Here is a 20,129-nt window from a genome sequence, read left to right as displayed (position 1 = left end):
CAGGCCAGCAGCTGCAAATTCTACCTTTTTATGCTCACTCATTGCTTTGTGTTAATAAACACCCTCTCTTAAAATGCAAATGCCCTCTGGAAAGATGGGAGCTAAAACTTTGCAGAATTTACTTGCCCTTCACTTGTTGGCTTTGACAAACATTAAACATTAAGAAAATGTAACTAAAAGAAGGATATTTTGATTCTACCTGCAGATATTTTCAGAGTAGAAGAGTTATTTTTACAGCCCACAACACTACCTAGGAGTGTCGTATAGGGTGCCTGGACATTAGTGTTACAGTGATAGGGCTGAGAAGGAAGGGATCATTGTGAGAGGCGGTCCAGATATTTAGAAAGGAGAGAAGAGGCATCCATTGTTGTCCAGGGGAAGGAAATCTGGGGCTTGGATAACAGGAGATCTTGATTTTCATTCAAGATTTATAAACAAAGCCACCATAACTACTCAGGTAAAAATGATCCAGGGCAGATTCAGCCTTTGTGTGACACATATATCTCTGGGCAAATTTGGGGGAAAAAAATGAAAAAATATATGAATACAAAATTAGGTACAGAGCTGTTGACTTAAAAAAAAATAAAAGCACAACATAAAAACCATGAGTGGATTTCGTTCAGTATCTTATTAAGGAGTGTAGCCTGGAAGTCAGAGAGCTCTGAGCAACTGCTCTGAAGAGGTAAGGGGGGGAGGTCAGTGTATATATGATTTTGGTAAAAGGAGTCCATGCAATGCAGTACACATCTCAGTGGAAGTTTGCTGCAAGTCACGAGGATCAGGTATCTTCTGGTTTTAGTACTTTTCTAAGCATGGGAAGATGCAAGAATCCAGGTTCATAAAAAATTTCTCCTGGAAATAACTATTTAAAGGCCTGTTCTGCCAGTTTTCACAGAGCACAGAGTGCCTCATTTCTGATCTTCACCTTGAACTCCTTTCAGAGTGTATTAAAGGTCAGTGGCTGCAGTGGCTAATGACTCAATCCTTGTAGAGCCAGATGGCTAGCAACGTTCTTTAGTTGGCAGAGCCTTGGAAGACCTACATGCCAAATGACAAAACTAAAACAACTGAGTGATGAGTTTGATGTCCTTTGCTAAAAAGAAGACAATCCGTGGATTGGTGGAGTACGGTGCCTACCAAGCAGTGGTGTACTCTTCCCCAGGGATTTTGGGTAAGAGCAAGTTTTAAAGAAGGTTAGAGGAAACTAAAGGCAGTGCAGAAACAGGGCATGATTGGCTGGGAGGTGAGGGATTTCCTTGTAAGTCTAGCAGGTCCTATCTTCTCGGTGAGATAAACTAGGTAGAACTGAGTTGGAGTATTGTGCTTGGTGTTTGGTTTCCTTGGCAGCGGGGCATTGCCAGTAAACAAAGGCTGACTCAGGTTTAGATCTGTGAGGTGGGCCAGGCCACTGGGGCAGTCTTCCTTTTGTGGGTCCCCATATACGAATTAACTGTATTAGTGTATGCAGTTGAGGGCCCCTGAAGTTTAACTTCATGTGCAGTATTACTTGTGGTAGAGATCAGAATTTCAATTCTCATATGACACAGCTGAGATCCAAAGATAAGAAGGCTTCCAGTTAGTATTTTGATAGAGCTAAGCCTTGAACTTGCTGTCAGGAAGCTGGAATCTCTGCTATGATACAGCAGGACCTCCCTATATGACCTCAGGCAAGTTACTTCATCTTTTTGGCCCTTCAGTGCTACCTTGAAAAATGAGAAGCAAAACAAAACAAATGCATATTTCTCCCCAGTTTAACAAAGAGCACTGCCCATTTACCCAAGTTGAAAAACAAGAAAGTTATCCTGTGTTTTCTCAGACTTTCACCATCCAACAGGGCATCACACGGTGACTGGCAGTGCTGCTGTCGTATTGCATTCTTATGAACCTCCGGGTTTTAAAAAATCTTAAATAATTAAACATCTTTAAAAGAGATTTACGTATGCTGTGATAAAGACTGCATTTTACTTCGCTGTCAGCCTGCCAGTGTTTGATTCTCAGTTTCACTCTACAACAGTCATGGATGCTTGGGCAATTTACCTCTCTTTTCTATGCCTCAGTTTCCTCATTTATAAAATGGTGATAGCAATAAGTACTGACAGCATTAAGTTATGATGATCATTAAATAACTTCATGAATAGTACAGTAGGAATCAGCCATTATTATTTTTTAATCAGTAGCCAAATCAAGAACAGCTCCTATCCATATCTCTGAACATCTTCCCCCATTTTACCTTTGCTTTCTTACCAGAGCACAGAGTGCCTCATTTCTGATCACCTTGAACTCCTTTCAGAGTGTATTAAAGGTCAGTGGCTGCAGTGGCTAATGACTCAATCCTTGCAGAGCCAATCCTTATAGAGCCAGATCTGTTATACATATACAAATATCCACTCTTTTTAAGCTTCTTTTCCCATATAGGCCGTTACAAAGTATTGAGTAGAGTTCCCTGTGCTGTACAGTAGGTCCTGACTAGTCATCTATTCTATATATAGTAGTGTGTATGTGTCAATCCCAATCTTCCAAATAATTCCTTCTCCCACCCTTACCCCCCAACCCTATAATCATAAGTTTATTTTCTACATCTGTAACTCTATTTCTGTTCTGTAGATAAGTTCCTTTGTAGCCTTTTTTTTTAGATTCCACATAGAAGCAATATCATATTTGTCTTTCTCTGTCTGACTTGAGGCACCTCTCTACCTCTAATTAGCCACAGATTGATACAGGGAACTTGACTTGACTGCAGGCTATCATGAAACAAGTATTAGCCTCTCAAAGTCTCTGTTTTCTCATTCAGAAATTGGGATAATCATTGTTCCTACTTGACTGTGGTGAGGACTACATTAACCAAACCATGTAAATTTGTTAGCACACTAACACACTGCAAGTACTCAAGAAGTATTGACTATTATCATCATAATTAGTATTATCTCCAGGGGAGTTTGGTAACACCCTGTTTCCTTTTCCCGAGCAAAATACTTTACAGAATAAGTTCAGTGACATCCCAGTTCCAAGTTCTGAAAATAAGGAGCAAAAAGTTAAATATGTTGGTAAGGTTATCTCCTAATCAAGGACACTCCTTTTTATAACTGCAGAATCCACTCTTATGTTGATATATAGCAATCATACTGCATTCTTAGGAACCTCCGGTTTTAAAAAATCTTAAGTAATTAAACATCTTTAAGAGAGATTTACTTATGCTGTGCTAGAGACTGCATTTTACTTCCTCCGTAAATATTATAATAAGTAATTTCAAAAAATATGTTCAAAATACGAATGCTGTCAGGGAAATGTTGGTACAGATGGGATGTTTTTAGAGCTGAAAGTAATTAAGAGTTCTTGGCAAGAAGAAATTTTGAAGAAATAGAATCCAATTCTCTATCCATGACAGTTTAATGTCATACCTTTAATAAACTCTTATTAATACTTATTTATGATATACCAAATGTGGGATAAAGGCATATAATAGAAGCCCTTATATTCTGAGTACATTCATTTAAAATATTGATTGAGCCAGTGTCCTACTTTACAATGTTCTACTTTAATGCAATAAAAATGAACTATTCGGTATGTCATTAACAATGACACCAAGTTCTTATGCTAAGTGTTTGGCGTAAAAAGAGAGTACACCTAATAATGAAATAGTTTATCAGCTCAGAAAGTCCCTTAGAGTTTCTTACACATTAGTGCTATTGTTTAGGTTTCTGATGACTAACTGAATGGTGTGAACACCTTTGGTTAAGATCAAGTACATCCCCTATCAATAAAAAGCAACACTTTGTTTAATGAAAAAATGAGAATAAATGGTTTGTTAATGTAAATCATAATATATAGGGATTCAAAGCATCAAAATATAAATTATGGTCATTATAAACTAAAATCTGTACTAAATGTTGTGTCCAAGAAACTATAAATTCAAATCTAGAAAATTAAACATTCAAACATCCTTTATTGACTTATTTATTGAAAATTATGAGTATCAGTTATATGCCAAAACTCGCACTAGTTGTGGCATACCCAAATGTTAAAAGAAATATACGTGGGACCTGCTTTCAAGGAGCTGAACAATTAATGGAGACAAAACAAAAAATTACAAACTATGGTCTATTTGCAAACTGAAACTCTAAAACCTTGAAAGAAACAAAGAGAAAGAAGTGTTAGAGAATAATGGGGAAGTAGAACTTAGATAGGCTGGTAGTATTTTCAGAGAATATGACATTTATGGTGAGACCTAAATGATTCCAGGAGCCTGCCAGAAGGAGAGAAATTGGGAGGAGCTTCCCATCAGAGGCAACTATATACATGCCAAGTCCCCAAAGTACTCAAGTGTCTGAGAAATAGGAAGGTCAGAGTGGTCAAAGGTTAGTGAATGAAGGGAAAGATGGATTGAAATGACTTTGGACAGATAAACAGAAATCAGATGATGCATATAAGTGGGACAGTTATATTTTAACCAATACGCAATGAGGACCCTTAAGGTCTTGATGGGAACTGTTAATAGAGAAATTATACATTGACTTACTTCTACTAGATAGCAGATATTGTTCTCCTTAAATCATACACCAAATCAGGAGGCAATGTAACGGAAGGAAGATAGGGAAGAGGGGAGGAAGAATGGAATAGAAGTGGGAGGGGAGAGCACACTGTAACTACGCGATTGGAGAAAATATGAGAAGTACAGCTTTCAATATTGATTTTAATTTGAATACTCTCTTTTCCAGAGATTGGAAATCTCAGTTTCTAATTGATGAACAATTTGTTCAACAAACTTTTATCGATCATTTGATATGTGCCCAGAATTTCCGAAGTGATCAAGATTTAATATAATCAGATTGACAATACAATAATGGAAATTACAAATGAAGGATATGGAAAAGCGGAACTCTCTTTGGTGCTGAATCAGGCAGTTGCTTCAGCTGGAAGACAATCTCATTCACTCATGTGAAAAATATTTTGTATGCTGATCATATGAAACTGTGGACAAGGTTCTGTACACTCTGGGGTGTACGGAGTTGAGTTAAATCTGCATCCTCCCTTCAAAAAGCTCACATCCAATGGAAGTAAGACAATTATAATACAGTCAAACTTGATAGGATTCTGAAGATCCTTTATATTTGCTGTACAAGAGTTGCAGCTTCATTCATTGATCCACAACAAAATACATGATCACCTAATTCATGCCAACTATCACCAACGTGTCTGCTCTAGAGTATTACTCCTTTACAGAATTTTTTTAAATATGAAGGAAAATAATAAATGCTGTGTACCTACTTTGTGCCAGACAATATGCTGGATGGGGTTCCTCTTTTATTCTCATTCATCACCACTTTATTACAGCCCTCCCCTTTCCTCGAGGAAACAAAGGCCCATATAGTATATGCAATTTGCCCAAATTTAACTATATATTAAGCAGCAGAGATGAAATGTGAATTTATCTTTGATTCTAAAGCCTAAGTTTTCTCCTAATATTGGCTATTCCTGGATATTTACTAAGAAAAAATATTTTATCTCAGGAAAATGGGACACGTCATTGTTTGTTTTTTTTTTTGGTATGCGGGCCTCTCACTGTTGTGGCCTCTCCCACCGTGGAGCACAGGCTCCGGACACGCAGGCTCAGCGGCCATGGCTCACGGGCGCAGCTGCTCCGCGGCATGTGGGATCTTCCCGGACCAAGGCACGAACCCACGTCCCCTGCATCGGCAGGCGGACTCTCAACCACTGCGCCACCAGGGAAGCCCTGGGACACGTTTTGATGCAAATTTTAGAACGATAAGTTTGAAGGTAGATTTACAGAAGTAGAAAGATATTCAGAACATATAGTTAAGGGAGACCTTCAAGACAGCGGAGGAGTAAGATGTGGAGATCACCTTCCTCACCACAAATACATCAGGAATACATCTACATGTGGAACAACTCCTACAGAACACCTACTGAACATTGGCAGAAGACCTCAGACTTCTCAAAAGCCGTCTGGTTGAAAGGGTCTTGGTGCTCCAGCCGGGTGTAAGGCCTGTGCCCCTGAGGTGGGAGAACCAACTTCAGGACACTTTGGTCCACCAGAGACCTCCTGGATCCATGTAATATCAAACGGTGAAAGCTCCCACAGAGATCTCCATGTCAATGCTAAGACCCAGCTCCACTCAATGACCAGCAAGCTACAGTGCTGCACACCCTATGCCAAACAACTAGCAAGACAGGAATACAATCCCACCCATTAGCAGAGAGGCTGCCTAAAATCATAATAAGGTCACAGACATCCCAAAATGCACCACTGGATGTGGTCTCTTCCACCAGAAAGACAAGATCCAGCTTCATCCACCAGAACACAGGCACCAGTCCCCTCTACCAGGAAGCCTACACATCCCACTGAACCCACTGAGGAAAACATAGGCAGAACACTCTATGACATAAATCACAGCAAGATCCGTTTTGATCCACCTCCTAGAGAAATGGAAATAAAAACAAAAATAAACAAATGGGACCTAATGAAACTTAAAAGCTTTTGCACAGCAAAGGAAACCATAAACAAGACAGAAAACTACCCTCAGAATGGGAGAAAATATTTGCAAATGAAGCAACAGACAAAAGATTAATCTCCAAAATATACAAGCAGCTCATGCAGCTCAATATCAAAAAAACAAACAACCCAATCCAAAAATGGGCAGAAGAATTAAACAGGTATTTTTCCAAAGAAGATATACAGATTGCCAACAAACTCAAGGAAGGATGCTCGACATCACTAATCATCTGAGAAATGCAAATCAAAACTACAATGAGGTATCACCTCACACCTGTCAGAATGGCCATCATCAAAAAATCTACAAACAATAAATGCTGGAGAGGGTGTGGAGAAAAGGGAACCCTCCTGCACTGTTGGTGGAAATGTAAATTGATACAGCCACTATGGAGAACAGTATGGAGGTTCCTTAAGAAACTAAAAATAGAACTACCATATGACCCAGCAATCCCACTAGAGGGCGTATACCCTGAGAAAACCATAATTCAAAAAGAGTCAAGTACCAGAATGTTCATTGCAGCTCTATTTACAATAGCCAGGACATGGAAGGAACCTAAGTGTCCATTGACAGATGAATGGATAAAGAGGATGTGGCATATATATATATACGATGGAATATTACTCAGCCAGAAAAAGAAACGAAATTGAGTTATTTGTAGTGAGGTGGATGAACTTAGAGACTATCATACAGAGTGAAGTAAGTCAGAAAGAGAAAAACAAATACCGTATGTTAACAAATATATATGGAATCTAAAAAAAATTTTTTTAAAAAGGTTCTGAAGAACCTAGGGGTAGGACAGGAATAAAGATGCAGACAAAGAGAATGGACTTGAGGACACAGGGAGGGGAAGGGTAAACTGGGACGAAGTGAGAGAGTGGCATGGACATATATACACTACCAAATGGAAAATAGATAGATAGTGGGAAGCAGCTGCACAGCACAGGGGGATCAGTTCGGTGCTCTGTGACCACCTAGAGGGGTGGGATAGGGAGGGTTGGAGGGAGGCAGATGCAAGACGGAGGAGATATGGGGATATATGTATATGTATAGCTGATTCACTTCGTTATAAAGCAGAAACTAACACACCACTGTAAAGCAATTATACTCCAGTAAAAATGTTTAAAAAAAACAAACAAACATAGTTAAGTGGAAAAGACCACTTTGGAGGTCAAAAAATAAATAATATCAATTATTTATTGATATTATTAATAATAATAATATAATAATAATAAATTAATATTATGTATCAATAAATAATAAACCCCAAACCCAAAGCAATAAACTGTAGGACATATAGGAAAGGGATTTAAAGGTTATCTACATCACTGGTAAGTAAGTTTGCTTCTCAGAAGGAAGGGGATTAACAAGTGGGAAGAAAATCTCTTGCCCAGGATACTCTCTAGTTAAATTTTTTTGCAAGAATCAATCTGTGTGTTACAGATGGAAGTAAATAACACAAATACCCACGTAAGTAAACTCATTTTGTTTTCATTAAAATAACTGGGTGATAAGGAGAGCAGTGTGGTTTTAATGTGTGTAACAGGGAGTTTAGAGACAGCTTCCTTCATTCTGTGCAGAGGTACACTTTCTGCAGAGTTCTACTAAATAAAGAGATCAACCACCAAATAACAGAACGGATAGTGGCAGAGCTTTTCAGGCTGTCCGAGGCGTTACTGTAGATAAATTCAGACTAAAGATTCTCGGTCGCTACAGGATCCCCACGTTGCAGATCACATATGCCAGCTGTGAGGTAGTTGCCGGATTCTGCTCAGACGTCAGGACTCTTGCTTTTAGACCTTTTCCTTAGACTTTTCAGAGCAGCAGTATCAATCAAAAGGCCCTTTTGTCACCCACAAGGCAAGCACAGACTCTTACCTTTCCCAGTGTTCGCCAAGTACTCCTGACTGTTAGTTTTCAGATGTTTTTATACACCCCTTGAGATGTCTAGTGTGCTGTTTCCATGGTTACACCTTCTGAAGAGTTCTCTTGGCAGTGATACAAACCTGCATGACTCAGAAGATTTTTTTCAGATTTTTCAGTAGAACAGGCCATCTTTGTGAAGAGGCAGTGATTGCCAATGAACTGGATGTGTCATACGTTCCGGGTCTGATACTTACGTTAATATCAGTTTATTTTCTCAAAAGCTTTTCCCAACACACTTACCTTTGGATCAAAAAACTCGTGCATGATTACAGAGAGCAGATCTCATGATATGGAAGGAAAAAACCATGACCCAGAGTCACTGAGGATGTTCAGCTGATAAAACATAAAGCAGAACGGCCAGCTCCTCACTCCTGCTATGGTGTACTCGCCATCGGCATTGTGGCACCCCTATGTGAGTCTTTTTGGGTGGTGTCTGCTTACCCTGAGTCATCAATCATCACAAAGCCAAAAGAGATGCACCTTCACAACCCACCTTGCTGTGGACTGAATGTTTGTGTTTCCCCAACATTCATAAGTTGAAACCCTAATCCCCAAATGTGATGATGTTTGGAGATGGGGACTCTGGAAGGTAATTAGGTAGAAGTCTCATGATGGGAGATGAGAGAGCTTTCTTCCCCTCTTTCTGCTGTGTGAGGATACAGCAAAAAGGTATCCTTCTGCAATCTAGGAACCCAATTAACCAGCATGTGATGTTGGACTTCCCAGCCTTCAGAACTGTAAGGGATAAATTTCTCTTGTTTAAGCCATCCAATCTGTCATATTTTTTTCATAGCAGCCTGAACTAAAACACATCCAGAACAATAGATTTCTTATTTCTGATTGAGTAAGGAAACAGTGGACAAAATTCTCTTTAACATCACACCACAGAAATTTAATTCCCCGTTAGATATCTTTCTTTTATTCTCCAACAGGTTCTTCCAGACTTCCAGACTTCTCATTTTTTGTCACTGAATTTTGCATGGAGACACCAGTCTCAACCAAACAGGGGTATGATGGTATGATTGTCTTTAAATTCAAATCACTCTTTGAAATTGGACAAGGTAAAATGGTAAGCCAGGAAAAGTTCAGAGTCTTTCTACCTTCCCTTTCACTGTTACTATCTGGAGAATACATAAACAGTGAGGTAGAAACCATTCAATAAAGAAGAAAAAAAGCAAGATGAATAATAAACCAGCAGAAATTTAGTCCCTTAAAATCAGCATCATGAGCAAGGTAATTTACAAAAATCTTTTAGGTCATGCTAATTTCTTATATGTGAATGTATATATATGTACATATATTCCATACAGACACACACACGCACGCACATACACACACACACACACACACACACACTCACTCACAAGACCAAGCAGCACTATGAGAGGATATGGCTCTGGGTATCAGGAGACCAAGAGGCCAAGCTTGATGTAATATGTGAATCTTGGGAATTCAGACATCTGAACATTAAGGTGGTGAGAAAAATGCTTAAGAATAATTGTTAAAAACAAATAGTTTAAATAAATATGAGTGAGATAAAAGTTTACATTAAGTTAAACTAAATAATGGATATTCATTGAATATCAAGATCATTTCCAAGAAGATAACACACTGAGACACAGATTGCTAAATATAAGTTTAAATCTATCTACTTTTGGCTTAATTTTTATAGAAACAAAAGATATTTGGGTCTATTAATAAATATGCCTTCTGCCACATTTAGAAAATGGTAGTGTGAAAAACGTTTCTAAAAAACTATAAATTTTAATTACTTATTTATAAGTCTGTGAGTCTACTACAGGATGCGAATATATGATACTTCACAATTGCCGGTTTCTTAGTTTTCACTGGAAAGTAAAGGTTACTAATAGTAAAAATTTATAATCAGTATATAAAAATAGAACTACTAGAAACAGTAAGAGTGAAGGGAAACAACTTTGTATGCAAAGTATGGGAAGAAAATGGTATGTATTTTGACATGAAGAGTACACAAGGACTATAGCATGTATTTTTGTTAAAGAAAAAGAGTAATGTTGTCTAAAATAAAATGACTGGTTATTCCAGAACAAAAGGAAAAAGAATAAGATAAATCCTAAATGGATACAGAAATTTTTCAGAAGATGTGTGGAAAAGAAATTATGTTGTGAGGTCAAAGCTGGCTAAATTGAACAGATTTATAAGGTGTTCCTTACTAATGTAATGTAATGTAATGTAATGTAATGTTCCTCACTAATGTACTGATACAAAACTAGAGTTTAATTTTCTCTCTGTTAAAGCCACACATTTTGTAGATTACTGATGCACTCTTAGTAAAAGTTTATAAAGGGTTTTTCTTTATATAAATATAATCTGCCTAGGAAAACAAAGATTCTGCATCTTAGAAAATATTTCCTATGTTCTACATAGCCTTTATCAGGACTTTGATTACTTAGAAAAACTGAGTCTTTTCCATTTTAAATGAGCTAAGGGTTTTTGTTTGTTTGTTTGTTTTTATAACCAGGTAACTTTCTGTATTTGCAACGGAAATCTTTTCATTGTCACTTTGGTTAAAAGGATAACTAAATATTGTTTCACAGTGACTTATGCTCCTATTTGATCAAATGTTTTAAACCTTTTGACGTTTTGGAGAAACTTCCTCAAATCAAATTTTGAATGAAGTCTTTTTGACCTTGAACTAACTTGGGGATTTTCCAGAAGGCTCCTGGAAGATCTCAAAAGATTTCTCCTCTCTCCTTATAAAAGAGAAATGTTAATTTATTTAAGCTTATTTGATGTTAAATTGCATAGGAAATATTGTCAAATAAAAATAATATTTAACCTCCTTAGATTATATTTACAGAGTTATATCTTATTAACATAAGTAATTCAGAAATTATATGAAATTCCTAAAATTCTAGTATGGCCTGGTAGAATGTTATCAGTCATAATTCCAACTATTATCTTAAAATAATGTATATTACAAATATAACCAAATGTACTCATCAATTGCATTAGTTTTTGTGTGGGTATGAACTATCAACAGATCTTTAACCATGAATATTTTTAAGTCTTTTGTCATTCATGGTTATTGTTTTATTCTCAATTCTTCTCTGAAAGCTTTTACCAACACCTGTAGGCAAATATGCTTCATCTTCAAAGATATGCATAGAAAAAACCTTGACAAGTACTGTAGAATACAAGTTTCTGATCACTTTAAGATTGTAACACTGAACTAGGTAAGAATTTCTGAAACTAATGGAAAAACGATTCATAAAGCTGCTAACCCAAGATGAAGCAAAATAAGAATTACAGGAGATTGAATGTACTGATGAAGATAATTATAATTTTCATGACTTCATTCAAAACATTGCTCTTTAATGTTTTGTTTTCCAGATTTAAAAGACTCTTTTTTTTTCTCCTCCCTTTTAAGCTATATATAACTTACAGCAAATGGTAAAATATACTTTTGTCAACAAAAGTTGAAACATTTGTTATTCTCTCGCCCTGATCCCTCCAGAATTCAGAAACTCTTATTAAATATTCTTATTTTTCATGACAATATATGTACTTATATAAGTTCAATAAGAATCTGTTCTCCTTGTGTAATAGAAAACAATTAGACAATAGAAACAATAGAAAACAATTAGGCTAAACTGCTTAGCTTAAAGAGACTTTAGAGGTCTAATCTGAGATTCCTTATCACTAAACAATTTAAAGAACTAAGGTTGACTCTATGAAGCCAGTAAAGTCCCTTAGATATGACCCAAGCTTTGATTGAAATGTCATTTTTAAGAAAATGTATAGACTCATTATTCTTATTTTTATGTAAATAATCAAGCCAAGTTTAATAAGATTAGACTTTACAAACAAATTTGTTTCACAGTATCTTCGATAAAAATGTGATGACTATAAAAAAATGTATTTCAATAGGTAACTCTGGTGTACCGGTTATCAGATTCTAGTCCTGTGCATTGTCTTTGAGGTTCTGTTGTCTACGTGTAAACTTCACAGAAAGTACCACAACAGATCATATGTGGACAACCTTCATGCCTGTTGCTATATGGGCCTCTTAAGAGAGTTCACTAGAACACCCAGTAACATCAGATCCAGTCAAACTGCAAACCAGGAAAATCTGTCAGACTGAAACTGCCAATCTCATTCCACCATGTAAGGATGCTTCAAACTCAAATCTAAAAATTTTCTCAACTGGATGCTCCCCAGACGCAGAAAGTGAATTGCTAATTTACTTGAACTTTAACCTTTGTTAACCTTTTAACGTTTGTTTAAAATTAAACTTTGTTTTTCCTTTGTTTCCATAGAAATGCATCTCATTACATTACTTGATTGCTCACATCACATAGAGGCCTGATTTAGTGGAAGCTCACCTACAACACCTTAGGACTTCCCTGGTGGCGCAGTGGTTAGTAAGAGTCCGCCTGCCACTGCAAGGGACACGGGTTCAAGCCCTGGTCCGGCAAGATCCCACACGCAGGGGAGCAACCAAGCCTGTGCGCTACAACTGCTGAGCCTGCGCTCTGGAGTTCGCAAGCCACACTAGAGCCTGTGTGCCACAACTACTGAAGCCCATGTGCCTAGAACCCGTGCTCCACGACAAGAGAAGCCATCGCAAGGAGAAGCCTGCGCACCGCAACGAAGAGTAGCCCTCGCTCCCCGCAACTAGAGAAAGCCCGCGTGCGGCAAACGAAGACCCAACGCAGCCAAAAATAAATAAATAAATTTTAAAAATAAAATAAATAAAAATTCTTTATTTTTAAAAAAAACTTTTTTTTTTTTTTTTTCTTTTTCTCTTTTTTGGGTATACAGGAGAGGTGCCAGCCGGGGATAGAAATGTGGGAGCCATCAGGCTGTGTGATACTGAAAGCAGGGCTGGGTGAGATCAGCCCGCGGGGGAGGGCAGACAGAGCTGGGCTCTGCAGCCCCTGACCATTTAGAGGCTGGAAAGAAGAGAGGGCGGCAGAGGAGACTGAACGGGAGGCCCAGAGGTGGGGTCACACCAGGACGGCGTGGTGGGTGGTCTCTTGGAAGCCAAGAGAAAAAAGGGCTTCAGGGAGGAAGGGGTCAGCTGTGTGTCAGATCCTGCGGAGCGGCCAAGGTGAGGCCAGAGAAAGTATCCGGGTTCAGGAGCACAGAGGTGGTTGGCAGCTTTGACGGGAGCAGTTCCCGGCCAAGTGGGCTGAAGATTGGCTGGGAGGTGTGAGAGACGGCGGAGGGAGACAGATCAGAGGCACGCACGTTTTACCGAGAATGGTAAAACTTCATTCACCTCCTTGAAATGAAAACATTTCAGGTGAACTTTCATTTCACCTCCTGAAAAAAACATCCATATGTTCATCTTGTCCTAAGCCATCATGAAGATGTGTGATTGCTAATACACCATGTTGTGCCTATGTGAAGAACTCAGAAAAAATTGAAACCCAAATACATACACATTACCCACTAAACAAAAAAGTGGCGAACGCTGTATCTTATCATAACCCATGTGATTTATTTACTTGGTTAAATATTGTCTCCTGCGAACCTCTGTTCTGGGGAATTTTTCAATCCTTGGCTAATATTCTCCTTAGGGTCATGATATTAACCTCTCTAGTGCCTTGTATCCTCTCAGGGGCAATTTAAAATGCCTTTCAGCAGCCACTCACACATCAAATGATATCCACGAGGATTAGGCAGCTAGAAGAACTAAATGACCTGTCCACCTACATCCACGATGACAGGCAACCGTGGAAGAGCGGCTACATGACCCTCCACCCTGACTACTCAAGCCATGGAAACGGCAAACATGTGATTTTTTCAGCCTGACTCCATTAGCTGTGGCAGTGGCGAGTAACACTCTACTAGTTAGTCACACCCCAAGCTTGTGGAGAGAATGAACAAAAGGGGAAAATTGTTCCAATTAAATATAAAATGGAGTCCAGATCTGAGAATTCCCTGAGCAGACAAAAGCCATGTTAGTAAAACTAAATCTCATTTCATGAACATAAGCAATACTTAGGTTATTTCTTGTAAATGCATGGGACAATCAGAAAAGAAACTTAAGCCATCGTCCTAAAAATGGCATGAGATAATCACTTTTGACCAAGCTCCTACCATCTGGAAACCCCCAATGTAACAACCAATCGGCTTCCTCATTTTCACTTTAGAAGCCATCCTGCAACGCCACAGCCCTGAGCTTCATGGGAATCTTCGAATTTGAAAGCACCCAGTTTGCACACTGTTCTTAGATACACAACGACTCTTACTGAATTTATTATTTATTAATTTGGTGGTTTTAATTGTGCTATTTCTCGATTTTTGACAGCACCCAGTTCCATAAAAATCTCTGCACTAAGGAAGGGGGAAGCATATACTTTTGTGAACAACTAGCTTTCTTCACATGGATAATAATAGTAACACTATGTATTAGTTTCCTATTGCTGCTGTAACCAATTACTATAAAGTTAGTGCCTTCAAACAACACAAATTTATTATCCTACAGTTCTGGAAGACAGAAGTCCAAAATGAGTCTCACTAAGCTAAAATCAAGGTTTGGCAGGGCTGCATTTCTTTTGGGCAGCTCTAGGAGATAATCCATTTGCTCACCTTTTCCAGCATCTAGAGGCTGCTGGCATTCCTTGGTTTGTGGCTCCCTCCCATCTTTAAAGCCAGTAACATTGGGCAGGTCCTCCTCTTCACTGCCATCTCTCTGGTTTTCTCTTCTGCCTCCTCTTCCACTTATAAGGACCCTTGTGATTGCCTTGGCCCACCTGGATAACCCAGGATAATCTCCCCCCATCTGAAGGTCAACTGATTAGCTGATTAGCTAATCAGCTAATTGCTAATTAATTAGCAATTAATACCCTTGCAACCTTAATTCCCCTTTGCATTATAACCTGTCTATTCACAGGTTCCTATGATCAGGACATGGACATTTTTAGACAGCCATTATTCTGCCTTCCACATAGGAACTAAAAGATTAGTCACAATGGCATTTATTAAGAACTTTCTGTATACAAGAACCATTGTATAGAATAACTTATTTAATCCTTACAATAGCCCAATCATGTAGGTATTTTTATCACCATTTTATAAATGAAAAAACTGAGCGAGAGAGATGTTCAGCAGCCTTGTGTTTAGAGTCAAAGAACCGGGCTTCCCTGGTGGCGCAGTGGTTGAGAGTCCGCCTGCCGATGCAGGGGACGCAGGTTCGTGACCCGGTCCGGGAAAATCCCACATGCCGCGGAGCGGCTGGGCCCGTGAGCCATGGCCGCTGAGCCTGCGCGTCCAGAGCCTGTGCCCCGCAATGGGAGAAGCCACAACAGTGAGAGGCCCGCATACCAAAAAAAAAAAAAACAACAAAAGATAGTAATAGAGTCAAAGAACCAACGAAGGGAGAAAATAGGATTCAAACCCAGTTCTGTCTGACTCTAAAACTCCTGTTTTATCCCAAAACATCTACCTCTTTCCCATCAGATCTTGATCCCCTATTTTTCTGTGGATGTCCTTGCCTCTTACTTTTTTGACAAGAGTGAAACCACACAACTCCCTCCTTTTAAAATACTTTTACATTTTTAAGTGGTTGGAAAAAATCAAAAGAAGAGTAACATTTTGTGAAAAGTGAAAATTATGGGAAATTCAAATTTCAGTGTCCATAAATAAAGTTTTATTGGAGAACAGTGTACTTATTTATTTACATGTTGTCTGTGGCTGCTTTCTCGCTACAACAGCAGAGTTAAGTCGATGGGACACAAACTGTCAGAGTGAAGTCGATGCCCACAATCTGGTCTTTTACAAAAAAATGTTTGCTGACTCCTGCTTTTCACCAGCACTGCCAGTATCCAGCTCTCCATCAGTGGCAGAGCCCAGACAGACTACACTGGGCTGAGGAAGCAGCATTATTGTGGGGTGAGACTGATGTTTCACTCATACCCCTGTCTTGTCTATATTCAAGGCAGGTAAAATTTTTTGAAAATGGAAATAGTTTTGAATATCATCCTTATAAACTTTCTCTGGTCTGTAAGGAATGATCTAGACTTCATCCTTAGAGAAAACTGTCTACTCTGGCCAAGCACTCGGTGAGGAGTCTTTTATTTATAATATCATTTACTTGTCACAGCAACTTTGAGAAATATTACTATACCCATTTTACAGATAAAACCACTGAGACACAGAGAATTTAGCCCATTTGCTCCAGATCCCAAGGGGCTGAAATCTAGATTTTTTTCCATCAAAACAAAGGCCATGGGGCTTCCCTGGTGGTGCAGTGGTTGAGAGTCTGCCTGCCGATGCGGGGGACGCGGGTTTGTGCCCCGGTCCGCGGCTGGGCCCGTGAGCCATGGCCGCTGAGCCTGCGCATCCGGAGCCTGTGCTCCGCAATGGGAGAGGTCACAACAGTGGCCCGCCTAGCACCAAAACAAAACAAAAAGGCCATGGGTCTTTTTTCTATACAACACTCCCACATCAACTATCCCCTGAATTCCAGAATAAAAAAGAGTGAACAAGGATTCTTAAATTATGTTTTTCATTGTTTCCACCTGTGACTCTAAAAGATGTTTAAATAAATAGGAACTCTCTTGTATGAGTATCTTTCACAACCAATTGAGGAACCTTATACCACAGTGTGAAACAGTACCAAAGCAAGATAAAATCCTGCTTTTTTTCCCCACCAAAATGGGAACAGGAGGGGCTGCAGCAGACTCTTTAACTGCTGAAGTGAAGGAGGATCCTTCAGAACTGCAAATTAAATCTGAAATACTTTGCCAGTTGACTCCCAATTGATTATTCCAAGTGTACGTGCTGCAGAGAATGTGACTTCTCCCAGGGACTCTGAAGAGTGGTGCTTAATTATTCATCATGAAATTTAATTTCAGAGCTTGTAATCATGTTAACTGTTTAAAATGGAATTTGTCACTGAAACACATTGCGAGAAAATAGCATATTATTTAACATCTACTCATCTCACTTCAAGATCGGTTTAAAATTGTATGCGTTTCGTGATTTCATGACGGCAATCACATAAGGGCCATGTAAGCTAAACTCCTACATGTTTTCTGCTAATTTGGTTGAGTTAGGTCATTTTCTATCGTGAATTGGAAAGGATATTACAGATTAGGGAATGTAGATACCAGCTTTTTCTTTCCTCCCAAAGGTCCAGCTCCACAGAACCACAATTAGCTTACTCTGGGCTCCTTGAGATGCTTAAGAAAATATCAGCTGCCAAATTGAGGCTAAGGTAATAGATGAGGAAAGACACTAACTGAATTAAACGTAAGGATGAAGTGATTCAAATTAGTTTGGGTGGTTTTTTTTTTTTTGGTTGTTCAAGGACATTTATGACTGCTCTACATTGCAGGAAGCGCTAGGGCATGTTTAGGGTACAGGCTCCAGTGACACCCACCGGGTTCAAAATCTCGCCTCCACTACCTATAAGATGTGTGATCACAGGCAAGTTGCTTAAATCTCTGAACGCCACTTCCTTGTTAGAAAGTAGGGATACTCCAGAGACGATCCACAGCCAGCTTAGGGCCCACAGGCCAGTATCTGTTCCAAGGAGTCTGTGCCTCTTTGTCTGAAGCATTGAAACTATGCCTCTTGGATACGGCTGCCGCCCCACCTCACAGGGCAGCTGAGAGAAGCAGGGAAGTAGTGTTAAGTCGTTCTGCATATGCTGTGCTCTCACCCTGTCAGCAGGTATTCTCCCCCTTCATGAGGAAAGGTCTGGAATTAGGTAGTTACAAAGCCCCGTGTCACCACCTCCTAACTACATCCAATCTTTCCCAGCTAGGCTAGAAGATGGTCATCACAGGAGAGGCAAGGCAATTAAAAAAAAAAAAAAATCAAAACTGAGGAGAGGCCTCTCTTTCTGCTCTTCTGAAGACTTCTCTCCTGCACAGGGAGGTCCTGCAGGTATAGACAACACCCTGCTTCAATCGATCTACTCCCCTCCGAAGCAGCCATCACCCACAAAGGAGGCAGGGCAGGAAAGGGTTCGATGTTCAGTTTCCTTTAATGACCCCCATTCTCCCTGAAGGGCAGGTGCAGGCAGTTAGGCGATGGCAAGAGGTGTTCACTTGAAGATCTTGCCCTGATGGAAGGCTTGGCCCACATGCTGGAAGGTCCCATCCCAGGAAGAGTATTCTCGAACCAGTCTGAGACTCCTCGCTGCTGGGATCCAGTTTCCACCATGTGTATGACTCATAGTCTACCTGCCAATCTGGACTCCGCGGAAAGGCAAGCTCCTGGCCTCGGAAGACCCAGACTACGGAAATGGAGCTGCTATTGTTGGTTCCAAAGAGAATGACACCGGCAAAGGCATTCTTCCTCAGTTTGTCCAATCGCTGGAACGCTGCGGTGATGAGGTTGCAGCTCGTGAAGGTCTGGGTGAGCTCTTCAGGGAAGCGGTACTCGGAGCGCCACAGGGACCAGCCATCTTTACCAAAGTGCTCCCCAAAGTACGGCAGCGCCACGGAGGGTGTGTCCTCGCTGGAGGGCTTGCGCGTAAATTCATGCAACACAAAGGCGCTCTGGGGCAGAGGAGCAAGGGATCCTCGGCCTTGGCCTTCGGCTCAGCCGCCGCCGCCCGCTCGGTTCATCCAGCTCCTCCTCAGGGGCGGCTGCCTTTGTCTCCTCTTTCCGCTCGGCCTGGGGCTTCGGCTTCTCTTCTCGAGAAGCTGTCTCTTTCCGTGGGGTGTCCTTCTTAGGCTGGCTCTCTGCAAACTTTTTAGCATCAAACTGGGCCATTTTCTCACAGAGTTTCACCTCCCCCAAGACAGCCCGGAACTGGGGCTGGTTAATGCAGGTGAGGAACCAGCGGTTTGTATTAGGGAAGGCCTGGCAGAAAGAAGGTTCCAGAACCTGTTTAAAAAGCCACAACAGGGTGCAGACAACTGTGATGTCAGCCAGTATCACACGTTCGCCCACCAGAAAAGTCCTTGTCTTCAAGGGAGCGTCCAGAAGCCCCAGAATTCGCCTCACCTCCTGCTTTGCATTCTCTGTGGTCTGCTTGTTGTGGCTCATGTTCTTAAGGTGGGGAACACCCAGGTACTGGCTGGGGGAACTCTGTTGCTATCAGCAAGGCTCACCCACTGCACCACCTGGGCTGCTGCTTTGGGAGTACTTCCCTGCAGCTCCTCGTTGCTCACATAGTAGGCAATGGCATTGCTCTGGAACACACAGAATCCATCGCCACCCTCAAAGGCTGGAAACTCGCCAGCAGGAAATTTATGGAGAAATTTGGGGAGGGTGTTTGTTCTGGCTGAAATGGAAGTGGGGTGGTGCGGAGAGCACACGGACCTGAGCCCTGCTGCACTGAGTGGCAATGAGGGCCTGGAAGGCCCTCCGGTTTTCAGGATATGGGTACAGGGTCCCAGCCACCATGGTGATTCTGCAGAGAAAGGGCCAAATTCGTTTTAACTTTAGTTAAACAGAGGCAAGAAGATGCTTTTGAACTTGACAGTATCAAAGATTACTGAGGAATACTTTCATCAGAAAACTCCAGTTGCGGGTTTGCCTATAGCTAGACACAGAGTGAGGCATCCTGCAAAGACATCTCAGAATGCCCTCCCTGGTCACAGATGACTGAGACAGAAAACCATTTCCTCAACCTGTTGATGAAAATGAAGTTTCGTGAAGCTGAAGGAGAGGCATTTTTTTTTTTTTTTTCGCACTACTAAAACATAAATAAAATGTTAGGTATCTCCAGGCGTGATGAAACAACTA

At 40.3% G+C, this 20,129-nt stretch overlaps 1 pseudogene; it reads right to left on the bottom strand.

Annotated features, from left to right (window-relative positions):
- Nucleotides 1-18,409: 18,409 nt before the first annotated feature.
- Nucleotides 18,410-19,787, bottom strand: LOC131744242 (elongation factor 1-gamma-like; annotated as a pseudogene).
- Nucleotides 19,788-20,129: the final 342 nt, after the last annotated feature.

The sequence above is a fragment of the Kogia breviceps genome, chromosome 17 (genome assembly GCF_026419965.1).
Source record: "Kogia breviceps isolate mKogBre1 chromosome 17, mKogBre1 haplotype 1, whole genome shotgun sequence".
In the NCBI taxonomy this organism is placed as follows: domain Eukaryota; kingdom Metazoa; phylum Chordata; class Mammalia; order Artiodactyla; family Physeteridae; genus Kogia; species Kogia breviceps.
Note: the sequence above shows the minus strand (reverse complement) of the source record. Positions and strands in the feature narration are given on the sequence as shown.